The sequence below is a fragment of the Pleurodeles waltl genome, chromosome 7, assembly GCF_031143425.1.
Source record: "Pleurodeles waltl isolate 20211129_DDA chromosome 7, aPleWal1.hap1.20221129, whole genome shotgun sequence".
Lineage (NCBI taxonomy): Eukaryota > Metazoa > Chordata > Amphibia > Caudata > Salamandridae > Pleurodeles > Pleurodeles waltl.
In genome coordinates this window covers 1122515833-1122541089 of record NC_090446.1, presented here as the reverse complement: position 1 = coordinate 1122541089, position 25257 = coordinate 1122515833, and the positions used below count along the sequence as shown (strand labels likewise).

Here is a 25257-nt window from a genome sequence, read left to right as displayed (position 1 = left end):
TCTGGGTGAAGCCCCAGAAGTTTGGAAAAGATTTGAGAATTTTTGAAAAAAAGCTCCAGAGAGGGACCGACCCGCTGCGGAAATTCTAGCCGGCTTGCCTCAACCGCGACCCGGCCTGACTTGGTGGTTTGTCCTGGTAAAGAAAAACCTCTGAAAAAGAGGCTAAGTCCGAAGGTAAAAAGTTGACCGGGACCTCCCAGCCATCGTATCCGAGAAGGGCTCCACGGACGTCGGATCAAGATCCAGGTTTACCCCGGTCGAAGGATTTTCATCTCGAAAAAACGACTAAGTCCGAAGGTAAAAGTCTCCACCGAGGAAACCTACATCGCGTATCCGGACAAGGGCTCCAGGAGGTCGGATTCAACTGGCAGGTTCGTCCCAGTGAAGAAAAACTTCAAAATAATGACTAAGTCAGAAGGTAACTTTTTAACAGAGGCCTCCCGCGACTTGTAGCCGAGCAGGGCTCCATCGCGGTCGGCCTGAAACTTTGACTTTGCCCCGGTCGAGGTGCAACCAGATGACCCGATTGGCGCTTTTTGTTTCTAAGTGCTAGAAAAATAATAATTCTTTAAAAATTCATATCTCCGGTTCCCTTTATCCGATTTTATTCGTTTTTGTGTCATTTTAAAGATAAAAATATAAACTATTTTTATAAATTGGTTTTGGATTTTTAAACTGTTTCCTGTGTTTTATTTAATTACTGTTTTGTGATATTTGAATGCTGTACACACTGTCTCCTAAGTTAAGCCTTGACGCTCGTTGCCAAGCTACCAAGGGTAGAGCTGGGATTAATTTACTGAGACCTAACTGTACCTAGGTGGAGGTTAGTGGCTTGTTGCTAGGTGTAGGTACCTACCTGCCCTTACCAATAACCCATTTTCCAACAACAGTGCACCCTATTTTATGCTACTATCGCTGGGCCCCTATTCTTAGAAAACCAAACTGAGTTTAGGGAGGGCAGGGTGGTGTTTGAATGATGGCAGTTAAATAGATTTTTCAAAACACCCGGGGTGTTGTTAGACTGAGAAGTTGATGGGACACCTGTGAAAGGCAGCTTTACTTGTCTGCTTTTAGTTGATGTAGATTGTATGTCCTGTTTAACAACCTTTGGTTTCAACAAGGACATTAGAGAGATATTGGGACACTGCCTGGGATGCTTGTCCTCTCTCTATTTTGAAAATTTGCCATACCAACTAAGGGCCAAGGCAGACGTTTAGTTTTAGCATTGCCCAACTCTAATTTTCCAAACCTAGAGCATACATTTGGTGCAGATTGTAATACTTTGTTAGTACTACCTGTTGTTCCCTTAAGAGTGCATATATTGTGAACAAACAAGATGGCCAAATTATATCGTAGGAGTCTGCCACACCAGGTCCTTCACTCGTAAGAACAGTGGGACTGAAGCATGATGGATTAACTAGTTCCCTTAAATGCAGCCATTTCAAACTTTAATCACCACAGCTGGGGACTCTTTAAAGGTGATATGAACTTCTTTTATACCTGAGTGGGAGCGACAAACATGTAGAATATGTGTCGTATTTTTAGAAAGTGTTTGTAGCTATTGGTTAACAGCACTCCTGTGCAACCCCGTTGGCCTAATGGGTAAGGCAGTCAAATACTCACAAAGGGATTGTGGGTTTGAGTTCTTTCTGGGGTGGAAGAAGATGTATTTTGGAGATGTTTATCTAGTTTCCTAAAGGTCTTCCTTCTTAACAACATTAGCACTGAAGCGTGCTGATAAAATAACCAATTCCAACAAAGTTTACTCCGCCACCTGTTCAAGTACCACAGCAGAGCATTTTCTCCACTGCTAGGATAGGAATGGAGAAATGTGCTTGTTTTATGTCTGAGCAGAAAAGATATATGTTTGAATGGATGTGTGGGATAAAACATACCCTGTCGTATGTTGTAAAGGTATTGCAAGTTGTGGAGTAGCTTAGTGATCACATAGAGGAAAGTGGCCGAAGACAGAATTCCTCTGTGGGGTGAATGAACTCGGAGGTGACTTGCGTTATTCTTTTTATGTATGACAAAGGTACTTTATTTCTTACTGCACATTTCAATGCCATCACTCAAAAAAACCAAAAAATTCCTAGTCTTTTGTTGTTTCATATGGAAGATTATGTTTTCAGGCATGGAGAATGAAAGCAGAAGCTGTAGTGCTGAATTAGACGTTCTCACAAACCATGTAATAATTTGTTCAAAAAAAGGCATGACATTTCTGAGTCATATTAAAAATGATGTGTAAATATGCAGATAGAGTCTATCTTTCCAGTAATGATCTACAGTGTGCAAAAAGTAAACCTTTTGCCATAAGTATCTCCTTTCAGCTAAGCACCGATCACTAAAAATCTCTCTATAAATATGTATATCAGAAGAAGGAAATGCTAGTTCTCGTTGATGTTGTTGTAACTGCAAGTGCAGGTGTATTTCTTGAGCTGCCTTGATGTTTCCTGATGGCTCGAGCAGTGGGCATTTTGTGACATGTGAAGTGAAGTTAGGAGAGTTTAGAGTCCGCATTGTGTTGTTGTTCCAGGTGAGGGTAAATTAGATATTTGAATAGTTGTAAGGACTTTAAAGAGAGGGGAGTTATCCATGGATTACTTGTTGTGAATGTATTGTATAAGTGATTCCATAGACTTAAACTGCGGTAGAGACCACATGATGGGGAGTGGATCTTGTATTTGGAGGACAGGGGAGAGCAGTGTCAACATGACCCCAGTGGCCTAATGGATAAGGCACTGGCCTCCTAAGCCGGGGATTGTGGGTTCAAGTCCCATCTGGGGTGAAACTCTGTACATTCAGCTCTCGACTTTTACATTTTCAAAGCACAAACCACACAATTCAGCCCTTGCTTTACATAGACTTTGCAGCTATGGAACATCAATCTACCTTCAAAACACAAGTGCTGGAACTCAAAAACATTTGCCTACATATCCTTCTCTTGGGCCCAGTCTGGAGAATGGGATTTCAACCCACCTTTCTGGCTATACATTTTTTATGTCCTCCTTTGGATAGCACTCACAGGCAGTCTCCCATTTAGCATGAAAACATGTACTTATTTCACCACTTGAATGTATAAACTGTTGAATAAATAAAAATACCATGTGAAACTGCTATGTTGATAAAGAAGTATTTCTCGAAAAAAGTGCAGCAGATGGGAAGACAGTGCACCCTATTTTATGCTACTATCGCTGGGCCCCTAGTCTTAGAAACCAAACTGAGTTTAGAGAGGGCAGGGTGGTGTTTGAATGATGGCAGTTAAATAGATTTTTCAAAACACCCGGGGTGTTGTTAGACTGAGAAGTTGATGGGACACCTGTGAAAGGCAGCTTTACTTGTCTGCTTTTAGTTGATGTAGATTGTATGTCCTGTTTAACAACCTTTGGTTTCAACAAGGACATTAGAGATATATTGGGACACTGCCTGGGATGCTTGTCCTCTCTCTATTTTGAAAATTTGCCATGCCAACTAAGGGCCAAGGCAGACGTTTAGTTTTAGCCTTGCCCAACTCTAATTTTCCAAACCTAGAGCATACATTTGGTGCAGATTGTAATACTTTGTTAGTACTACCTGTTGTTCCCTTAAGAGTGCATATATTGTGAACAAACAAGATGGCCAAATTATATCGTAGGAGTCTGCCACACCAGGTCCTTCACTCGTAAGAACAGTGGGACTGAAGCATGATGGATTAACTAGTTCCCTTAAATGCAGCCATTTCAAACTTTAATCACCACAGCTGGGGACTCTTTAAAGGTGATATGAACTTCTTTTATACCTGAGTGGGAGCGACAAACATGTAGAATATGTGTCGTATTTTTAGAAAGTGTTTGTAGCTATTGGTTAACAGCACTCTTGTGCAACCCCGTTGGCCTAATGGGTAAGGCAGTCAAATACTCACAAAGAGATTGTGGGTTTGAGTTCTTTCTGGGGTGGAAGAAGATGTATTTTGGAGATGTTTATCTAGTTTCCTAAGCGTATTCCTTCTTAACAACATTAGCACTGAAGCGTGCTGATAAAATAACCAATTCCAACAAACTTTACTCCGCCACCTGTTCAAGTACCACAGCAGAGTATTTTCTCCACTGCTAGGATAGGAATGGAGAAATGTGCTTGTTTTATGTCTGAGCAGAAAAGATATATGTTTGAATGGATGTGTGGGATAAAACACACCCTGTCGTATGTTGTAAAGGTATTGCAAGTTGTGGAGTAGCTTAGTGATCACATGGAGGAAAGTGGGCGAAGACAGAATTCCTCTGTGGGGTGAATGAACTCGGAGGTGACTTGCGTTATTCTTTTTATGTATGACAAAGGTACTTTATTTCTTACTGCACATTTCAATGCCATCACTCAAAAAAAACAAAAAATTCCTAGTCTTTTGTTGTTTCATATGGAAGATTATGTTTTCAGGCATGGAGAATGTAAGCAGACGCTGTAGTGCTGAATTAGACGTTCTCACAAACCATGTAATAATTTGTTCAAAAAAAGGCATGACATTTCTGAGTCATATTAAAAATGATGTGTAAATATGCAGATAGAGTCTATCTTTCCAGTAATGATCTACAGCAGTGGTTCCCAAACATTTTCGACCCACGGCTCCCTTGATCTATTGGCCACTGGCTGCGGCTCCCCATTATGTTACTTTTTGTTGGCGGGTGGGGGATGTAAGCCTGGCCTAGGGAGTACATCAATTTTTCTCCCTGAAAAGAATTGGGATGACGCCAATGAAGGTATTGTAATTCTATATATAACTGTAAAAAATAAAAATGTAACAGTTGTTTAATTACAGCATGCATAGGGTTTTTTAGTAAGGGGAAAATATTGGTTGACGGTAACCCTAGTAAAATGGGCAGGTCTCATTTTTATGTAGTTATAACATAACTGTTTAAATATTGTGAAATGTAGAATCCCTTTATTTGTGTTTAACCACCAGAGGGCGCTCAAGGACAAAATTAAAAAAGAGCTGCTACAACTGAGTAGTTTTATTTTGTACGAACTGGCCCAAGGGCTATAAATAGCTCAGTGGTTCCCAAACTGTGTGCGGCGCCCCTTGCTAGTTTTGATGGCGCACCAGCGAGCCGCGGCGCACAGATTGGGAACCACTGATCTACAGTGTGCAAAAAGTAAACCTTTTGCCATAAGTATCTCCTTTCAGCTAAGCACCGATCATTAAAAATCTCTCTATAAATATGTATATCAGAAGAAGTAAATGCTAGTCCTGGTTGATGTTGTTGGAACTGCAAGTGCAGGTGTATTCCTTGAGCTGCCTTGATGTTTCCTGATGGCTCGAGCAGTGGGCATTTTGTTGTGACATGTGAAGTGAAGTTAGGAGAGTTTAGCGTCCGCATTGTGTTGTTCTTCCAGGTGAGGGTAAATTAGATATTTGAATAGTTGTAAGGACTTTAAAGAGAGGGGAGTTATCCATGGATTGCTTGTTGTGAATGTATTGTATAAGTGATTCCATAGACTTAAACTGCGGTAGAGACCACATGATGGGGAGTGGATCTTGTATTTGGAGGACAGGGGAGAGCACTGTCAACATGGCCCCAGTGGCCTAATGGATAAGGCACTGGCCTCCTAAACCAGGGATTGTGGGTTCAAGTCCCATCTGTGGTGAAACTCTGTACTTTCAGCTCTCGACTTTTACATTTTCAAAGCACAAACCACACAATTCAGCCCTTGCATTACATAGACTTTGCAGCTATGGAACATCAATCTACCTTCAAAACACAAGTGCTGGAACTCAAAAACATTTGCCTTCATATCCTTCTCTTGGGCCCAGTCTGGAGAATGGGATTTCAACCCACCTTTCTGGCTATACATTTTTTATGTCCTCCTTTGGATAGCACTCACAGGCAGTCTCCCATTTAGCATTAAAACATGTACTTATTTCACCGCTTGAATGTATAAACTGTTGAATAAATAAAAATACCATGTGAAACTGCTATGTTGATAAAGAAGTATTTCTCGAAAAAAGTGCAGCAGATGGGAAGACAGTGCACCCTATTTTATGCTACTATCGCTGGGCCCCTAGTCTTAGAAACCAAACTGAGTTTAGGGAGGGCAGGGTGGTGTTTGAATGATGGCAGTTAAATAGATTTTTCAAAAACACCCGGGGTGTTGTTAGACTGAGAAGTTGGTGGGACACCTGTGAAAGGCAGCTTTACTTGTCTGCTTTTAGTTGATGTAGATTGTATGTCCTGTTTAACAACCTTTGGTTTCAACAAGGACATTAGAGATATATTGGGACACTGCCTGGGATGCTTGTCCTCTCTCTATTTTGAAAATTTGCTTTGCCAACTAAGGGCCAAGGCAGACGTTTAGTTTTAGCCTTGCCCAACTCTAATTTTCCAAACCTAGAGCATACATTTGGTGCAGATTGTAATACTTTGTTAGTACTACCTGTTGTTCCCTTAAGAGTGCATATATTGTGAACAAACAAGATGGCCAAATTATATCGTAGGAGTCTGCCACACCAGGTCCTTCACTCGTAAGAACAGTGGGACTGAAGCATGATGGATTAACTAGTTCCCTTAAATGCAGCCATTTCAAACTTTAATCACCACAGCTGGGGACTCTTTAAAGGTGATATGAACTTCTTTTATACCTGAGTGGGAGCGACAAACATGTAGAATATGTGTCGTATTTTTAGAAAGTGTTTGTAGCTATTGGTTAACAGCACTCCTGTGCAGCCCCGTTGGCCTAATGGGTAAGGCAGTCAAATACTCACAAAGGGATTGTGGGTTTGAGTTCTTTCTGGGGTGGAAGAAGATGTATTTTGGAGATGTTTATCTAGTTTCCTAAGGGTCTTCCTTGTTAACAACATTAGCACTGAAGCGTGCTGATAAAATAACCAATTCCAACAAACTTTACTCCGCCACCTGTTCAAGTACCACAGCAGAGTATTTTCTCCACTGCTAGGATAGGAATGGAGAAATGTGCTTGTTTTATGTCTGAGCAGAAAAGATATATGTTGGAATGGATGTGTGGGATAAAACACACCCTGTCGTATGTTGTAAAGGTATTGCAAGTTGTGGAGTAGCTTAGTGATCACATGGAGGAAAGTGGGCGAAGACAGAATTCCTCTGTGGGGTGAATGAACTCGGAGGTGACTTGCGTTATTCTTTTTATGTATGACAAAGGTACTTTATTTCTTACTGCACATTTGAATGCCATCACTCAAAAAAAACAAAAAATTCCTAGTCTTTTGTTGTTTCATATGGAAGATTATGTTTTCAGGCATGGAGAATGTAAGCAGACGCTGTAGTGCTGAATTAGACGTTCTCACAAACCATGTAAAAATTTGTTCAAAAAAAGGCATGACATTTCTGAGTCATATTAAAAATGATGTGTAAATATGCAGATAGAGTCTATCTTTCCAGTAATGATCTACAGTGTGCAAAAAGTAAACCTTTTGCCATAAGTATCTCCTTTCAGCTAAGCACCGATCATTAAAAATCTCTCTATAAATATGTATATCAGAAGAAGTAAATGCTAGTCTTGGTTGATGTTGTTGGAACTGCAAGTGCAGGTGTATTCCTTGAGCTGCCTTGATGTTTCCTGATGGCTCGAGCAGTGGGCATTTTGTTGTGACATGTGAAGTGAAGTTAGGAGAGTTTAGCGTCCGCATTGTGTTGTTCTTCCAGGTGAGGGTAAATTAGATATTTGAATAGTTGTAAGGACTTTAAAGAGAGGGGAGTTATCCATGGATTGCTTGTTGTGAATGTATTGTATAAGTGATTCCATAGACTTAAACTGCGGTAGAGACCACATGATGGGGAGTGGATCTTGTATTTGGAGGACAGGGGAGAGCAGTGTCAACATGGCCCCAGTGGCCTAATGGATAAGGCACTGGCCTCCTAAGCCAGGGATTGTGGGTTCAAGTCCCATCTGGGGTGAAACTCTGTACATTCAGTTCTCAACTTTTACATTTTCAAAGCAAAACCACACAATTCAGCCCTTGCATTACATAGACTTTGCAGCTATGGAACATCAATCTACCTTCAAAACACAAGTGCTGGAACTCAAAAACATTTGCCTTCATATCCTTCTCTTGGGCCCAGTCTGGAGAATGGGATTTCAACCCACCTTTCTGGCTATACATTTTTTATGTCCTCCTTTGGATAGCACTCGCAGGCAGTCTCCCATTTAGCATTAAAACATGTACTTATTTCACCACTTGAATGTATAAACTGTTGAATAAATAAAAATACCATGTGAAACTGCTCTGTTGATAAAGAAGTATTTCTCGAAAAAAGTGCAGCAGATGGGAAGACAGTGCACCCTATGTTATGCTCCTGTCGCTGGGCCCCTAGTCTTAGAAAACAAACTGAGTTTAGGGAGGGCAGGGTGGTGTTTGAATGATGGCAGTTAAATAGATTTTTCAAAACACCCGGGGTGTTGTTGGACTGAGAAGTTGATGGGACACCTGTGAAAGGCAGCTTTACTTGTCTGCTTTTAGTTGATGTAGATTGTATGTCCTGTTTAACAACCTTTGGTTTCAACAAGGATATTAGAGAGATATTGGGACACCGCCTGGGATGCTTGTCCTCTCTCTATTTTGAAAATTTTCCATGCCAACTAAGGGCCAAAGCAGACGTTTAGTTTTAGCCTTGCCAAACTCTAATTTTCCAAACCTAGAGCATATATTTGGTGCAGATTGTAATACTTTGTTAGTACTACCTGTTGTTCCCTTAAGAGTGCATATATTGTGAACAAGCAAGATGGCCAAATTATATCGTAGGAGTCTGCCACACCAGGTCCTTCACTCGTAAGAACAGTGGGACTGAAGCATGATGGATTAACTAGTTCCCTTAAATGCAGCCATTTCAAACTTTAATCACCACAGCTGGGGACTCTTTAAAGGTGATATGAACTTCTTTTATACCTGAGTGGGAGCGACAAACATGTAGAATATGTGTCGTATTTTTAGAAAGTGTTTGTAGTTATTGGTTAACAGCACTCCTGTGCAACCCCGTTGGCCTAATGGGTAAGGCAGTCAAATACTCACAAAGGGATTGTGGGTTTGAGTTCTTTCTGGGATGGAAGAAGATGTATTTAGGAGATGTTTATCTAGTTTCCTAAGGGTCTTCCTTCTTAACAACATTAGCACTGAAGCATGCTGATAAAATAACCAATTCCAACAAACTTTACTCCGCCACCTGTTCAAGTACCACAGCAGAGTATTTTCTCCACTGCTAGGATAGGAATGGAGAAATGTGCTTGTTTTATGTCTGAGCAGAAAAGATATATGTTTGAATGGATGTGTGGGATAAAACACACCCTGTCGTATGTTGTAAAGGTATTGCAAGTTGTGGAGTAGCTTAGTGATCACATAGAGGAAAGTGGGCGAAGACAGAATTCCTCTGTGGGGTGAATGAACTCGGAGGTGACTTGCGTTATCCTTTTTATGTATGACAAAGGTACTTTATTTCTTACTGCACATTTCAATGCCATCACTCAAAAAAAACAAAAAATTCCTAGTCTTTTGTTGTTTCATATGGAAGATTATGTTTTCAGGCATGGAGAATGAAAGCAGAAGCTGTAGTGCTGAATTAGACGTTCTCACAAACCATGTAATAATTTGTTCAAAAAAAGGCATGACATTTCTGAGTCATATTAAAAATGATGTGTAAATATGCAGATAGAGTCTATCTTTCCAGTAATGATCTACAGTGTGCAAAAAGTAAACCTTTTGCCATAAGTATCTCCTTTCAGCTAAGCACCGATCACTAAAAATCTCTCTATAAATATGTATATCAGAAGAAGGAAATGCTAGTTCTGGTTGATGTTGTTGGAACTGCAAGTGCAGGTGTATTCCTTGAGCTGCCTTGATGTTTCCTGATGGCTCGAGCAGTGGGCATTTTGTTGTGACATGTGAAGTGAAGTTAGGAGAGTTTAGCGTCTGCATTGTGTTGTTCTTCCAGGTGAGGGTAAATTAGATATTTGAATAGTTGTAAGGACTTTAAAGAGAGGGGAGTTATCCATGGATTGCTTGTTGTGAATGTATTGTATAAGTGATTCCATAGACTTAAACTGCGGTAGAGACCACATTATGGGGAGTGGATCTTGTATTTGGAGGACAGGGGAGAGCAGTGTCAACATGGCCCCAGTGGCCTAATGGATAAGGCACTGGCCTCCTAAGCCAGGGATTGTGGGTTCAAGTCCCATCTGGGGTGAAACTCTGTACATTCAGTTCTCAACTTTTACATTTTCAAAGCAAAACCACACAATTCAGCCCTTGCATTACATAGACTTTGCAGCTATGGAACATCAATCTACCTTCAAAACACAAGTGCTGGAACTCAAAAACATTTGCCTTCATATCCTTCTCTTGGGCCCAATCTGGAGAATGGGATTTCAACCCACCTTTCTGGCTATACATTTTTTATGTCCTCCTTTGGATAGCACTCGCAGGCAGTCTCCCATTTAGCATTAAAACATGTACTTATTTCACCACTTGAATGTATAAACTGTTGAATAAATAAAAATACCATGTGAAACTGCTCTGTTGATAAAGAAGTATTTCTCGAAAAAAGTGCAGCAGATGGGAAGACAGTGCACCCTATTTTATGCTCCTGTCGCTGGGCCCCTAGTCTTAGAAAACAAACTGAGTTTAGGGAGGGCAGGGTGGTGTTTGAATGATGGCAGTTAAATAGATTTTTCAAAACACCCGGGGTGTTGTTGGACTGAGAAGTTGATGGGACACCTGTGAAAGGCAGCTTTACTTGTCTGCTTTTAGTTGATGTAGATTGTATGTCCTGTTTAACAACCTTTGGTTTCAACAAGGACATTAGAGAGATATTGGGACACCGCCTGGGATGCTTGTCCTCTCTCTATTTTGAAAATTTTCCATGCCAACTAAGGGCCAAAGCAGACGTTTAGTTTTAGCCTTGCCAAACTCTAATTTTCCAAACCTAGAGCATATATTTGGTGCAGATTGTAATACTTTGTTAGTACTACCTGTTGTTCCCTTAAGAGTGCATATATTGTGAACAAGCAAGATGGCCAAATTATATCGTAGGAGTCTGCCACACCAGGTCCTTCACTCGTAAGAACAGTGGGACTGAAGCATGATGGATTAACTAGTTCCCTTAAATGCAGCCATTTCAAACTTTAATCACCACAGCTGGGGACTCTTTAAAGGTGATATGAACTTCTTTTATACCTGAGTGGGAGCGACAAACATGTAGAATATGTGTCGTATTTTTAGAAAGTGTTTGTAGTTATTGGTTAACAGCACTCCTGTGCAACCCCGTTGGCCTAATGGGTAAGGCAGTCAAATACTCACAAAGGGATTGTGGGTTTGAGTTCTTTCTGGGATGGAAGAAGATGTATTTAGGAGATGTTTATCTAGTTTCCTAAGGGTCTTCCTTCTTAACAACATTAGCACTGAAGCATGCTGATAAAATAACCAATTCCAACAAACTTTACTCCGCCACCTGTTCAAGTACCACAGCAGAGTATTTTCTCCACTGCTAGGATAGGAATGGAGAAATGTGCTTGTTTTATGTCTGAGCAGAAAAGATATATGTTTGAATGGATGTGTGGGATAAAACACACCCTGTCGTATGTTGTAAAGGTATTGCAAGTTGTGGAGTAGCTTAGTGATCACATAGAGGAAAGTGGGCGAAGACAGAATTCCTCTGTGGGGTGAATGAACTCGGAGGTGACTTGCGTTATCCTTTTTATGTATGACAAAGGTACTTTATTTCTTACTGCACATTTCAATGCCATCACTCAAAAAAAACAAAAAATTCCTAGTCTTTTGTTGTTTCATATGGAAGATTATGTTTTCAGGCATGGAGAATGAAAGCAGAAGCTGTAGTGCTGAATTAGACGTTCTCACAAACCATGTAATAATTTGTTCAAAAAAAGGCATGACATTTCTGAGTCATATTAAAAATGATGTGTAAATATGCAGATAGAGTCTATCTTTCCAGTAATGATCTACAGTGTGCAAAAAGTAAACCTTTTGCCATAAGTATCTCCTTTCAGCTAAGCACCGATCACTAAAAATCTCTCTATAAATATGTATATCAGAAGAAGGAAATGCTAGTTCTGGTTGATGTTGTTGGAACTGCAAGTGCAGGTGTATTCCTTGAGCTGCCTTGATGTTTCCTGATGGCTCGAGCAGTGGGCATTTTGTTGTGACATGTGAAGTGAAGTTAGGAGAGTTTAGCGTCTGCATTGTGTTGTTCTTCCAGGTGAGGGTAAATTAGATATTTGAATAGTTGTAAGGACTTTAAAGAGAGGGGAGTTATCCATGGATTGCTTGTTGTGAATGTATTGTATAAGTGATTCCATAGACTTAAACTGCGGTAGAGACCACATTATGGGGAGTGGATCTTGTATTTGGAGGACAGGGGAGAGCAGTGTCAACATGGCCCCAGTGGCCTAATGGATAAGGCACTGGCCTCCTAAGCCAGGGATTGTGGGTTCAAGTCCCATCTGGGGTGAAACTCTGTACATTCAGTTCTCAACTTTTACATTTTCAAAGCAAAACCACACAATTCAGCCCTTGCATTACATAGACTTTGCAGCTATGGAACATCAATCTACCTTCAAAACACAAGTGCTGGAACTCAAAAACATTTGCCTTCATATCCTTCTCTTGGGCCCAATCTGGAGAATGGGATTTCAACCCACCTTTCTGGCTATACATTTTTTATGTCCTCCTTTGGATAGCACTCGCAGGCAGTCTCCCATTTAGCATTAAAACATGTACTTATTTCACCACTTGAATGTATAAACTGTTGAATAAATAAAAATACCATGTGAAACTGCTCTGTTGATAAAGAAGTATTTCTCGAAAAAAGTGCAGCAGATGGGAAGACAGTGCACCCTATTTTATGCTCCTGTCGCTGGGCCCCTAGTCTTAGAAAACAAACTGAGTTTAGGGAGGGCAGGGTGGTGTTTGAATGATGGCAGTTAAATAGATTTTTCAAAACACCCGGGGTGTTGTTGGACTGAGAAGTTGATGGGACACCTGTGAAAGGCAGCTTTACTTGTCTGCTTTTAGTTGATGTAGATTGTATGTCCTGTTTAACAACCTTTGGTTTCAACAAGGACATTAGAGAGATATTGGGACACCGCCTGGGATGCTTGTCCTCTCTCTATTTTGAAAATTTGCCATGCCAACTAAGGGCCAAAGCAGACGTTTAGTTTTAGCCTTGCCAAACTCTAATTTTCCAAACCTAGAGCATATATTTGGTGCAGATTGTAATACTTTGTTAGTACTACCTGTTGTTCCCTTAAGAGTGCATATATTGTGAACAAGCAAGATGGCCAAATTATATCGTAGGAGTCTGCCACACCAGGTCCTTCACTCGTAAGAACAGTGGGACTGAAGCATGATGGATTAACTAGTTCCCTTAAATGCAGCCATTTCAAACTTTAATCACCACAGCTGGGGACTCTTTAAAGGTGATATGAACTTCTTTTATACCTGAGTGGGAGCGACAAACATGTAGAATATGTGTCGTATTTTTAGAAAGTGTTTGTAGTTATTGGTTAACAGCACTCCTGTGCAACCCCGTTGGCCTAATGGGTAAGGCAGTCAAATACTCACAAAGGGATTGTGGGTTTGAGTTCTTTCTGGGATGGAAGAAGATGTATTTTGGAGATGTTTATCTAGTTTCCTAAGGGTCTTCCTTCTTAACAACATTAGCACTGAAGCATGCTGATAAAATAACCAATTCCAAGAAACTTTACTCCGCCACCTGTTCAAGTACCACAGCAGAGTATTTTCTCCACTGCTAGGATAGGAATGGAGAAATGTGCTTGTTTTATGTCTGAGCAGAAAAGATATATGTTTGAATGGATGTGTGGGATAAAACACACCCTGTCGTATGTTGTAAAGGTATTGCAAGTTGTGGAGTAGCTTAGTGATCACATAGAGGAAAGTGGGCGAAGGCAGAATTCCTCTGTGGGGTGAATGAACTCGGAGGTGACTTGCGTTATTCTTTTTATGTATGACAAAGGTACTTTATTTCTTACTGCACATTTCAATGCCATCACTCAAAAAAACCAAAAGATTCCTAGTCTTTTGTTGTTTCATATGGAAAGTTATGTTTTCAGGCATGGAGAATGAAAGCAGAAGCTGTAGTGCTGAATTAGACGTTCTCACAAACCATGTAATAATTTGTTCAAAAAAAGGCATGACATTTCTGAGTCATATTAAAAATGATGTGTAAATATGCAGATAGAGTCTATCTTTCCAGTAATGATCTACAGTGTGCAAAAAGTAAACCTTTTGCCATAAGTATCTCCTTTCAGCTAAGCACCGATCACTAAAAATATCTCTATAAATATGTATATCAGAAGAAGGAAATGCTAGTTCTCGTTGATGTTGTTGGAACTGCAAGTGCAGGTGTATTCCTTGAGCTGCCTTGATGTTTCCTGATGGCTTGAGCAGTTGGCATTTTGTGACATGTGAAGTGAAGTTAGGAGAGTTTAGCGTCCGCATTGTGTTGTTCTTCCAGGTGAGGGTAAATTAGATATTTGAATAGTTGTAAGGACTTTAAAGAGAGGGGAGTTATCCATGGATTGCTTGTTGTGAATGTATTGTATAAGTGATTCCATAGACTTAAACTGCGGTAGAGACCACATGATGGGGAGTGGATCTTGTATTTGGAGGACAGGGGAGAGCAGTGTCAACATTGCCCCAGTGGCCTAATGGATAAGGCACTGGCCTCTTAAGCCAGGGATTGTGGGTTCAAGTCCCATCTGGGGTGAAACTCTGTACATTCAGCTCTTAACTTTTACATTTTCAATGCGCCAACCACACAATTCAGCCCTTGCTTTACATAGACTTTGCAGCTATGGAACATCAATCTACCTTCAAAACACAAGTGCTGGAACTCAAAAACATTTGCCTACATATCCTTCTCTTGGGCCCAGTCTGGAGAATGGGATTTCAACCCACCTTTCTGGCTAGACATTTTTTATGTCCTCCTTTGGATAGCACTCGCAGGCAGTCTCCCATTTAGCATTAAAACATGTACTTATTTCACCTCTTGAATGTTTAAACTGTTGAATAAATAAAAATACCATGTGAAACTGCTATGTTGATAAAGAAGTATTTCTCGAAAAAAGTGCAGCAGATGGGAAGACAGTTGTATGAAAGTCCTCCTTTTTTGCCTGATCACCCCCACACTTTTTGGATAGGTACTGGTGGTTACTGACTCTTGGCTGTGCCCTGGGTACTGCTTAACAGTCCCAGGGCCAGTGCTCTGTGTAAAATGGATATGCAAATTAGGCTAATTATAATTGGCTAAGTTAACCTACCTATAAGTCCCTAGTATATGGTAGGGCATGTAGGTTAAGGGACCACAGCATAGGTGGTGCACACCTAGGTGCACTGCTGAAGTGCCCAGTGTCATTTTAAAAGCAAGCCTGCCTTGCTGGCTGCTTTTAAATTAAAGTTATATGCAAATTCGACTTTGGAATTAAAAGTACTTCCAAAGTCTTAAACTACCTTATTTTTACATATAAGTCACCCCTAAGGTGTGCCCTATGTGCCCCTAGGGCTGGGTGCCATGTAACTATAAGCAGGGACTTTATAAAAATAGATTTATAAGCCCTGGTGAGGTAAAAACAGCCAAATTCGTTTTTCCCTCATGGAAGTAAATGGCCTTCATAGGCTAGAATGGGGAGACTTTATTTTAAATTTTAAAGTCTCCTTAAATGTTGCATACCAAGAATTTGGTATCAAATTAATTGTTGTAATAAATCCCACAACTTCCAGTTGTGGGATTTAATATAACTTGTTCAGGTAAAAAGTTTAGACTTTACCTAAAAAGTTGCCAATTTCAGCTCTGCATTGTTTTTGCTGCTGTGCTCTGATTGGCCAGCCTGCAGCAGCTTTTGCCAAGCTGCCTTGATGAGGTGTGAAGTGGCCTGGCTTCACACAAAGGAATGTGCTTGGGGGAGAGAATCTCCCCTCAGCAGATGGTGAGGCAGGAAGGGGGAGGGCTGCCAAACTGGTCTTCAAAGGCAGAGAAGGACATCTGGAGCACCCAGTAACACCCCCACATCCTGCAACCCCAGACAACTAGGTGCCCCCTTGATTAGATTAGGAGAGGGCAGGAGAGGGGTGTGTTTATGATTTTTAACCACACCAGTGGGTGGGCTTAGCCAGATGTAACCTCCAAAAATCAGATTCAGCCATGTTGGATTTTTAGAGACTGTTGCCTTTTGGGATGTATTTTTGCCACACTTCCCAGGAAGTGGTCATCACAGGGGGACGACCCTGTACCTGATTGGAGGACCAGGACCCCCCTGCTTTTCACCCAGGAGCAAGGATAAAACTGGCAGACCTGCCCCCACACCTCAGATCCCTGCCAGATTTCAAGAAGAAAAGAACTAAAGGAGAAGAAGGACTGCCCTGCTGGACCCCTGGCCTGCACCTGGAACCTGCACTCAGAAGGACTGCACCAGCTGCACACTTGGGCTTCACCACAAGAAGGACTTTGCCTGGCTTCAACTGCTTCAAGGAGGGACTCCCTGTTTGCTACAGGTGAAAAATTGCTATCCAGAGTCCCCCTGCACCAACTCCTGAAAAGTGACCAGCTGACCACTGTCCAGTGGCCAAAAAGGAGTTTGCGTCAGGTGCATTCTGGGAGTTGAAGTCCGCACCCCCCAAGGACCATCACAGAACTTCTGGACCCTTGGGGTGAGCTGTGGACCCCAAAAGAACCTTAAAAGAACATCTGGGTGAAGCCCCAGAAGTTTGGAAAAGATTTGAGAATTTTTGAAAAAAAGCTCCAGAGAGGGACCGACCCGCTGCGGAAATTCTAGCCGGCTTGCCTCAACCGCGACCCGGCCTGACTTGGTGGTTTGTCCTGGTAAAGAAAAACCTCTGAAAAAGAGGCTAAGTCCGAAGGTAAAAAGTTGACCGGGACCTCCCAGCCATCGTATCCGAGAAGGGCTCCACGGACGTCGGATCAAGATCCAGGTTTACCCCGGTCGAAGGATTTTCATCTCGAAAAAACGACTAAGTCCGAAGGTAAAAGTCTCCACCGAGGAAACCTACATCGCGTATCCGGACAAGGGCTCCAGGAGGTCGGATTCAACTGGCAGGTTCGTCCCAGTGAAGAAAAACTTCAAAATAATGACTAAGTCAGAAGGTAACTTTTTAACAGAGGCCTCCCGCGACTTGTAGCCGAGCAGGGCTCCATCGCGGTCGGCCTGAAACTTTGACTTTGCCCCGGTCGAGGTGCAACCAGATGACCCGATTGGCGCTTTTTGTTTCTAAGTGCTAGAAAAATAATAATTCTTTAAAAATTCATATCTCCGGTTCCCTTTATCCGATTTTATTCGTTTTTGTGTCATTTTAAAGATAAAAATATAAACTATTTTTATAAATTGGTTTTGGATTTTTAAACTGTTTCCTGTGTTTTATTTAATTACTGTTTTGTGATATTTGAATGCTGTACACACTGTCTCCTAAGTTAAGCCTTGACGCTCGTTGCCAAGCTACCAAGGGTAGAGCTGGGATTAATTTACTGAGACCTAACTGTACCTAGGTGGAGGTTAGTGGCTTGTTGCTAGGTGTAGGTACCTACCTGCCCTTACCAATAACCCATTTTCCAACAACAGTGCACCCTATTTTATGCTACTATCGCTGGGCCCCTATTCTTAGAAAACCAAACTGAGTTTAGGGAGGGCAGGGTGGTGTTTGAATGATGGCAGTTAAATAGATTTTTCAAAACACCCGGGGTGTTGTTAGACTGAGAAGTTGATGGGACACCTGTGAAAGGCAGCTTTACTTGTCTGCTTTTAGTTGATGTAGATTGTATGTCCTGTTTAACAACCTTTGGTTTCAACAAGGACATTAGAGAGATATTGGGACACTGCCTGGGATGCTTGTCCTCTCTCTATTTTGAAAATTTGCCATACCAACTAAGGGCCAAGGCAGACGTTTAGTTTTAGCATTGCCCAACTCTAATTTTCCAAACCTAGAGCATACATTTGGTGCAGATTGTAATACTTTGTTAGTACTACCTGTTGTTCCCTTAAGAGTGCATATATTGTGAACAAACAAGATGGCCAAATTATATCGTAGGAGTCTGCCACACCAGGTCCTTCACTCGTAAGAACAGTGGGACTGAAGCATGATGGATTAACTAGTTCCCTTAAATGCAGCCATTTCAAACTTTAATCACCACAGCTGGGGACTCTTTAAAGGTGATATGAACTTCTTTTATACCTGAGTGGGAGCGACAAACATGTAGAATATGTGTCGTATTTTTAGAAAGTGTTTGTAGCTATTGGTTAACAGCACTCCTGTGCAACCCCGTTGGCCTAATGGGTAAGGCAGTCAAATACTCACAAAGGGATTGTGGGTTTGAGTTCTTTCTGGGGTGGAAGAAGATGTATTTTGGAGATGTTTATCTAGTTTCCTAAAGGTCTTCCTTCTTAACAACATTAGCACTGAAGCGTGCTGATAAAATAACCAATTCCAACAAAGTTTACTCCGCCACCTGTTCAAGTACCACAGCAGAGCATTTTCTCCACTGCTAGGATAGGAATGGAGAAATGTGCTTGTTTTATGTCTGAGCAGAAAAGATATATGTTTGAATGGATGTGTGGGATAAAACATACCCTGTCGTATGTTGTAAAGGTATTGCAAGTTGTGGAGTAGCTTAGTGATCACATAGAGGAAAGTGGCCGAAGACAGAATTCCTCTGTGGGGTGAATGAACTCGGAGGTGACTTGCGTTATTCTTTTTATGTATGACAAAGGTACTTTATTTCTTACTGCACATTTCAATGCCATCACTCAAAAAAACCAAAAAATTCCTAGTCTTTTGTTGTTTCATATGGAAGATTATGTTTTCAGGCATGGAGAATGAAAGCAGAAGCTGTAGTGCTGAATTAGACGTTCTCACAAACCATGTAATAATTTGTTCAAAAAAAGGCATGACATTTCTGAGTCATATTAAAAATGATGTGTAAATATGCAGATAGAGTCTATCTTTCCAGTAATGATCTACAGTGTGCAAAAAGTAAACCTTTTGCCATAAGTATCTCCTTTCAGCTAAGCACCGATCACTAAAAATCTCTCTATAAATATGTATATCAGAAGAAGGAAATGCTAGTTCTCGTTGATGTTGTTGTAACTGCAAGTGCAGGTGTATTTCTTGAGCTGCCTTGATGTTTCCTGATGGCTCGAGCAGTGGGCATTTTGTGACATGTGAAGTGAAGTTAGGAGAGTTTAGAGTCCGCATTGTGTTGTTGTTCCAGGTGAGGGTAAATTAGATATTTGAATAGTTGTAAGGACTTTAAAGAGAGGGGAGTTATCCATGGATTGCTTGTTGTGAATGTATTGTATAAGTGATTCCATAGACTTAAACTGCGGTAGAGACCACATGATGGGGAGTGGATCTTGTATTTGGAGGACAGGGGAGAGCAGTGTCAACATGACCCCAGTGGCCTAATGGATAAGGCACTGGCCTCCTAAGCCGGGGATTGTGGGTTCAAGTCCCATCTGGGGTGAAACTCTGTACATTCAGCTCTCGACTTTTACATTTTCAAAGCACAAACCACACAATTCAGCCCTTGCTTTACATAGACTTTGCAGCTATGGAACATCAATCTACCTTCAAAACACAAGTGCTGGAACTCAAAAACATTTGCCTACATATCCTTCTCTTGGGCCCAGTCTGGAGAATGGGATTTCAACCCACCTTTCTGGCTATACATTTTTTATGTCCTCCTTTGGATAGCACTCACAGGCAGTCTCCCATTTAGCATGAAAACATGTACTTATTTCACCACTTGAATGTATAAACTGTTGAATAAATAAAAATACCATGTGAAACTGCTATGTTGATAAAGAAGTATTTCTCGAAAAAAGTGCAGCAGATGGGAAGACAGTGCACCCTATTTTATGCTACTATCGCTGGGCCCCTAGTCTTAGAAACCAAACTGAGTTTAGGGAGGGCAGGGTGGTGTTTGAATGATGGCAGTTAAATAGATTTTTCAAAACACCCGGGGTGTTGTTAGACTGAGAAGTTGATGGGACACCTGTGAAAGGCAGCTTTACTTGTCTGCTTTTAGTTGATGTAGATTGTATGTCCTGTTTAACAACCTTTGGTTTCAACAAGGACATTAGAGATATATTGGGACACTGCCTGGGATGCTTGTCCTCTCTCTATTTTGAAAATTTGCCATGCCAACTAAGGGCCAAGGCAGACGTTTAGTTTTAGCCTTGCCCAACTCTAATTTTCCAAACCTAGAGCATACATTTGGTGCAGATTGTAATACTTTGTTAGTACTACCTGTTGTTCCCTTAAGAGTGCATATATTGTGAACAAACAAGATGGCCAAATTATATCGTAGGAGTCTGCCACACCAGGTCCTTCACTCGTAAGAACAGTGGGACTGAAGCATGATGGATTAACTAGTTCCCTTAAATGCAGCCATTTCAAACTTTAATCACCACAGCTGGGGACTCTTTAAAGGTGATATGAACTTCTTTTATACCTGAGTGGGAGCGACAAACATGTAGAATATGTGTCGTATTTTTAGAAAGTGTTTGTAGCTATTGGTTAACAGCACTCTTGTGCAACCCCGTTGGCCTAATGGGTAAGGCAGTCAAATACTCACAAAGAGATTGTGGGTTTGAGTTCTTTCTGGGGTGGAAGAAGATGTATTTTGGAGATGTTTATCTAGTTTCCTAAGCGTATTCCTTCTTAACAACATTAGCACTGAAGCGTGCTGATAAAATAACCAATTCCAACAAACTTTACTCCGCCACCTGTTCAAGTACCACAGCAGAGTATTTTCTCCACTGCTAGGATAGGAATGGAGAAATGTGCTTGTTTTATGTCTGAGCAGAAAAGATATATGTTTGAATGGATGTGTGGGATAAAACACACCCTGTCGTATGTTGTAAAGGTATTGCAAGTTGTGGAGTAGCTTAGTGATCACATGGAGGAAAGTGGGCGAAGACAGAATTCCTCTGTGGGGTGAATGAACTCGGAGGTGACTTGCGTTATTCTTTTTATGTATGACAAAGGTACTTTATTTCTTACTGCACATTTCAATGCCATCACTCAAAAAAAACAAAAAATTCCTAGTCTTTTGTTGTTTCATATGGAAGATTATGTTTTCAGGCATGGAGAATGTAAGCAGACGCTGTAGTGCTGAATTAGACGTTCTCACAAACCATGTAATAATTTGTTCAAAAAAAGGCATGACATTTCTGAGTCATATTAAAAATGATGTGTAAATATGCAGATAGAGTCTATCTTTCCAGTAATGATCTACAGCAGTGGTTCCCAAACATTTTCGACCCACGGCTCCCTTGATCTATTGGCCACTGGCTGCGGCTCCCCATTATGTTACTTTTTGTTGGCGGGTGGGGGATGTAAGCCTGGCCTAGGGAGTACATCCATTTTTCTCCCTGAAAAGAATTGGGATGACGCCAATGAAGGTATTGTAATTCTATATATAACTGTAAAAAATAAAAATGTAACAGTTGTTTAATTACAGCATGCATAGGGTTTTTTAGTAAGGGGAAAATATTGGTTGACGGTAACCCTAGTAAAATGGGCAGGTCTCATTTTTATGTAGTTATAACATAACTGTTTAAATATTGTGAAATGTAGAATCCCTTTATTTGTGTTTAACCACCAGAGGGCGCTCAAGGACAAAATTAAAAAAGAGCTGCTACAACTGAGTAGTTTTATTTTGTACGAACTGGCCCAAGGGCTATAAATAGCTCAGTGGTTCCCAAACTGTGTGCGGCGCCCCTTGCTAGTTTTGATGGCGCACCAGCGAGCCGCGGCGCACAGATTGGGAACCACTGATCTACAGTGTGCAAAAAGTAAACCTTTTGCCATAAGTATCTCCTTTCAGCTAAGCACCGATCATTAAAAATCTCTCTATAAATATGTATATCAGAAGAAGTAAATGCTAGTCCTGGTTGATGTTGTTGGAACTGCAAGTGCAGGTGTATTCCTTGAGCTGCCTTGATGTTTCCTGATGGCTCGAGCAGTGGGCATTTTGTTGTGACATGTGAAGTGAAGTTAGGAGAGTTTAGCGTCCGCATTGTGTTGTTCTTCCAGGTGAGGGTAAATTAGATATTTGAATAGTTGTAAGGACTTTAAAGAGAGGGGAGTTATCCATGGATTGCTTGTTGTGAATGTATTGTATAAGTGATTCCATAGACTTAAACTGCGGTAGAGACCACATGATGGGGAGTGGATCTTGTATTTGGAGGACAGGGGAGAGCACTGTCAACATGGCCCCAGTGGCCTAATGGATAAGGCACTGGCCTCCTAAACCAGGGATTGTGGGTTCAAGTCCCATCTGTGGTGAAACTCTCTACTTTCAGCTCTCGACTTTTACATTTTCAAAGCACAAACCACACAATTCAGCCCTTGCATTACATAGACTTTGCAGCTATGGAACATCAATCTACCTTCAAAACACAAGTGCTGGAACTCAAAAACATTTGCCTTCATATCCTTCTCTTGGGCCCAGTCTGGAGAATGGGATTTCAACCCACCTTTCTGGCTATACATTTTTTATGTCCTCCTTTGGATAGCACTCACAGGCAGTCTCCCATTTAGCATTAAAACATGTACTTATTTCACCGCTTGAATGTATAAACTGTTGAATAAATAAAAATACCATGTGAAACTGCTATGTTGATAAAGAAGTATTTCTCGAAAAAAGTGCAGCAGATGGGAAGACAGTGCACCCTATTTTATGCTACTATCGCTGGGCCCCTAGTCTTAGAAACCAAACTGAGTTTAGGGAGGGCAGGGTGGTGTTTGAATGATGGCAGTTAAATAGATTTTTCAAAAACACCCGGGGTGTTGTTAGACTGAGAAGTTGGTGGGACACCTGTGAAAGGCAGCTTTACTTGTCTGCTTTTAGTTGATGTAGATTGTATGTCCTGTTTAACAACCTTTGGTTTCAACAAGGACATTAGAGAGATATTGGGACACTGCCTGGGATGCTTGTCCTCTCTCTATTTTGAAAATTTGCTTTGCCAACTAAGGGCCAAGGCAGACGTTTAGTTTTAGCCTTGCCCAACTCTAATTTTCCAAACCTAGAGCATACATTTGGTGCAGATTGTAATACTTTGTTAGTACTACCTGTTGTTCCCTTAAGAGTGCATATATTGTGAACAAACAAGATGGCCAAATTATATCGTAGGAGTCTGCCACACCAGGTCCTTCACTCGTAAGAACAGTGGGACTGAAGCATGATGGATTAACTAGTTCCCTTAAATGCAGCCATTTCAAACTTTAATCACCACAGCTGGGGACTCTTTAAAGGTGATATAAACTTCTTTTATACCTGAGTGGGAGCGACAAACATGTAGAATATGTGTCGTATTTTTAGAAAGTGTTTGTAGCTATTGGTTAACAGCACTCCTGTGCAGCCCCGTTGGCCTAATGGGTAAGGCAGTCAAATACTCACAAAGGGATTGTGGGTTTGAGTTCTTTCTGGGGTGGAAGAAGATGTATTTTGGAGATGTTTATCTAGTTTCCTAAGGGTCTTCCTTGTTAACAACATTAGCACTGAAGCGTGCTGATAAAATAACCAATTCCAACAAACTTTACTCCGCCACCTGTTCAAGTACCACAGCAGAGTATTTTCTCCACTGCTAGGATAGGAATGGAGAAATGTGCTTGTTTTATGTCTGAGCAGAAAAGATATATGTTGGAATGGATGTGTGGGATAAAACACACCCTGTCGTATGTTGTAAAGGTATTGCAAGTTGTGGAGTAGCTTAGTGATCACATGGAGGAAAGTGGGCGAAGACAGAATTCCTCTGTGGGGTGAATGAACTCGGAGGTGACTTGCGTTATTCTTTTTATGTATGACAAAGGTACTTTATTTCTTACTGCACATTTGAATGCCATCACTCAAAAAAAACAAAAAATTCCTAGTCTTTTGTTGTTTCATATGGAAGATTATGTTTTCAGGCATGGAGAATGTAAGCAGACGCTGTAGTGCTGAATTAGACGTTCTCACAAACCATGTAAAAATTTGTTCAAAAAAAGGCATGACATTTCTGAGTCATATTAAAAATGATGTGTAAATATGCAGATAGAGTCTATCTTTCCAGTAATGATCTACAGTGTGCAAAAAGTAAACCTTTTGCCATAAGTATCTCCTTTCAGCTAAGCACCGATCATTAAAAATCTCTCTATAAATATGTATATCAGAAGAAGTAAATGCTAGTCTTGGTTGATGTTGTTGGAACTGCAAGTGCAGGTGTATTCCTTGAGCTGCCTTGATGTTTCCTGATGGCTCGAGCAGTGGGCATTTTGTTGTGACATGTGAAGTGAAGTTAGGAGAGTTTAGCGTCCGCATTGTGTTGTTCTTCCAGGTGAGGGTAAATTAGATATTTGAATAGTTGTAAGGACTTTAAAGAGAGGGGAGTTATCCATGGATTGCTTGTTGTGAATGTATTGTATAAGTGATTCCATAGACTTAAACTGCGGTAGAGACCACATGATGGGGAGTGGATCTTGTATTTGGAGGACAGGGGAGAGCAGTGTCAACATGGCCCCAGTGGCCTAATGGATAAGGCACTGGCCTCCTAAGCCAGGGATTGTGGGTTCAAGTCCCATCTGGGGTGAAACTCTGTACATTCAGTTCTCAACTTTTACATTTTCAAAGCAAAACCACACAATTCAGCCCTTGCATTACATAGACTTTGCAGCTATGGAACATCAATCTACCTTCAAAACACAAGTGCTGGAACTCAAAAACATTTGCCTTCATATCCTTCTCTTGGGCCCAGTCTGGAGAATGGGATTTCAACCCACCTTTCTGGCTATACATTTTTTATGTCCTCCTTTGGATAGCACTCGCAGGCAGTCTCCCATTTAGCATTAAAACATGTACTTATTTCACCACTTGAATGTATAAACTGTTGAATAAATAAAAATACCATGTGAAACTGCTCTGTTGATAAAGAAGTATTTCTCGAAAAAAGTGCAGCAGATGGGAAGACAGTGCACCCTATGTTATGCTCCTGTCGCTGGGCCCCTAGTCTTAGAAAACAAACTGAGTTTAGGGAGGGCAGGGTGGTGTTTGAATGATGGCAGTTAAATAGATTTTTCAAAACACCCGGGGTGTTGTTGGACTGAGAAGTTGATGGGACACATGTGAAAGGCAGCTTTACTTGTCTGCTTTTAGTTGATGTAGATTGTATGTCCTGTTTAACAACCTTTGGTTTCAACAAGGATATTAGAGAGATATTGGGACACCGCCTGGGATGCTT

General features: G+C 41.1%; 6 non-coding genes across 6 annotated transcripts; all 6 read left to right on the top strand.

The window, feature by feature from the left end:
• The first annotated feature begins 2715 nt into the window (after window positions 1-2715).
• On the top strand, window positions 2716-2788 carry TRNAR-CCU (transfer RNA arginine (anticodon CCU)). The gene has a single exon. It is a non-coding gene; the product is annotated as a tRNA-Arg (tRNA).
• A 5037-nt stretch (window positions 2789-7825) lies between these two features.
• TRNAR-CCU (transfer RNA arginine (anticodon CCU)) lies at window positions 7826-7898 on the top strand. The gene has a single exon. It is a non-coding gene; the product is annotated as a tRNA-Arg (tRNA).
• A 2207-nt stretch (window positions 7899-10105) lies between these two features.
• On the top strand, window positions 10106-10178 carry TRNAR-CCU (transfer RNA arginine (anticodon CCU)). The gene has a single exon. It is a non-coding gene; the product is annotated as a tRNA-Arg (tRNA).
• Window positions 10179-12385: 2207 nt separating this feature from the next.
• On the top strand, window positions 12386-12458 carry TRNAR-CCU (transfer RNA arginine (anticodon CCU)). The gene has a single exon. It is a non-coding gene; the product is annotated as a tRNA-Arg (tRNA).
• A 6968-nt stretch (window positions 12459-19426) lies between these two features.
• Window positions 19427-19499, top strand: TRNAR-CCU (transfer RNA arginine (anticodon CCU)). Its single transcript has one exon. It is a non-coding gene; the product is annotated as a tRNA-Arg (tRNA).
• A 5037-nt stretch (window positions 19500-24536) lies between these two features.
• TRNAR-CCU (transfer RNA arginine (anticodon CCU)) lies at window positions 24537-24609 on the top strand. Its single transcript has one exon. It is a non-coding gene; the product is annotated as a tRNA-Arg (tRNA).
• The last annotated feature ends 648 nt before the right edge of the window (window positions 24610-25257 follow it).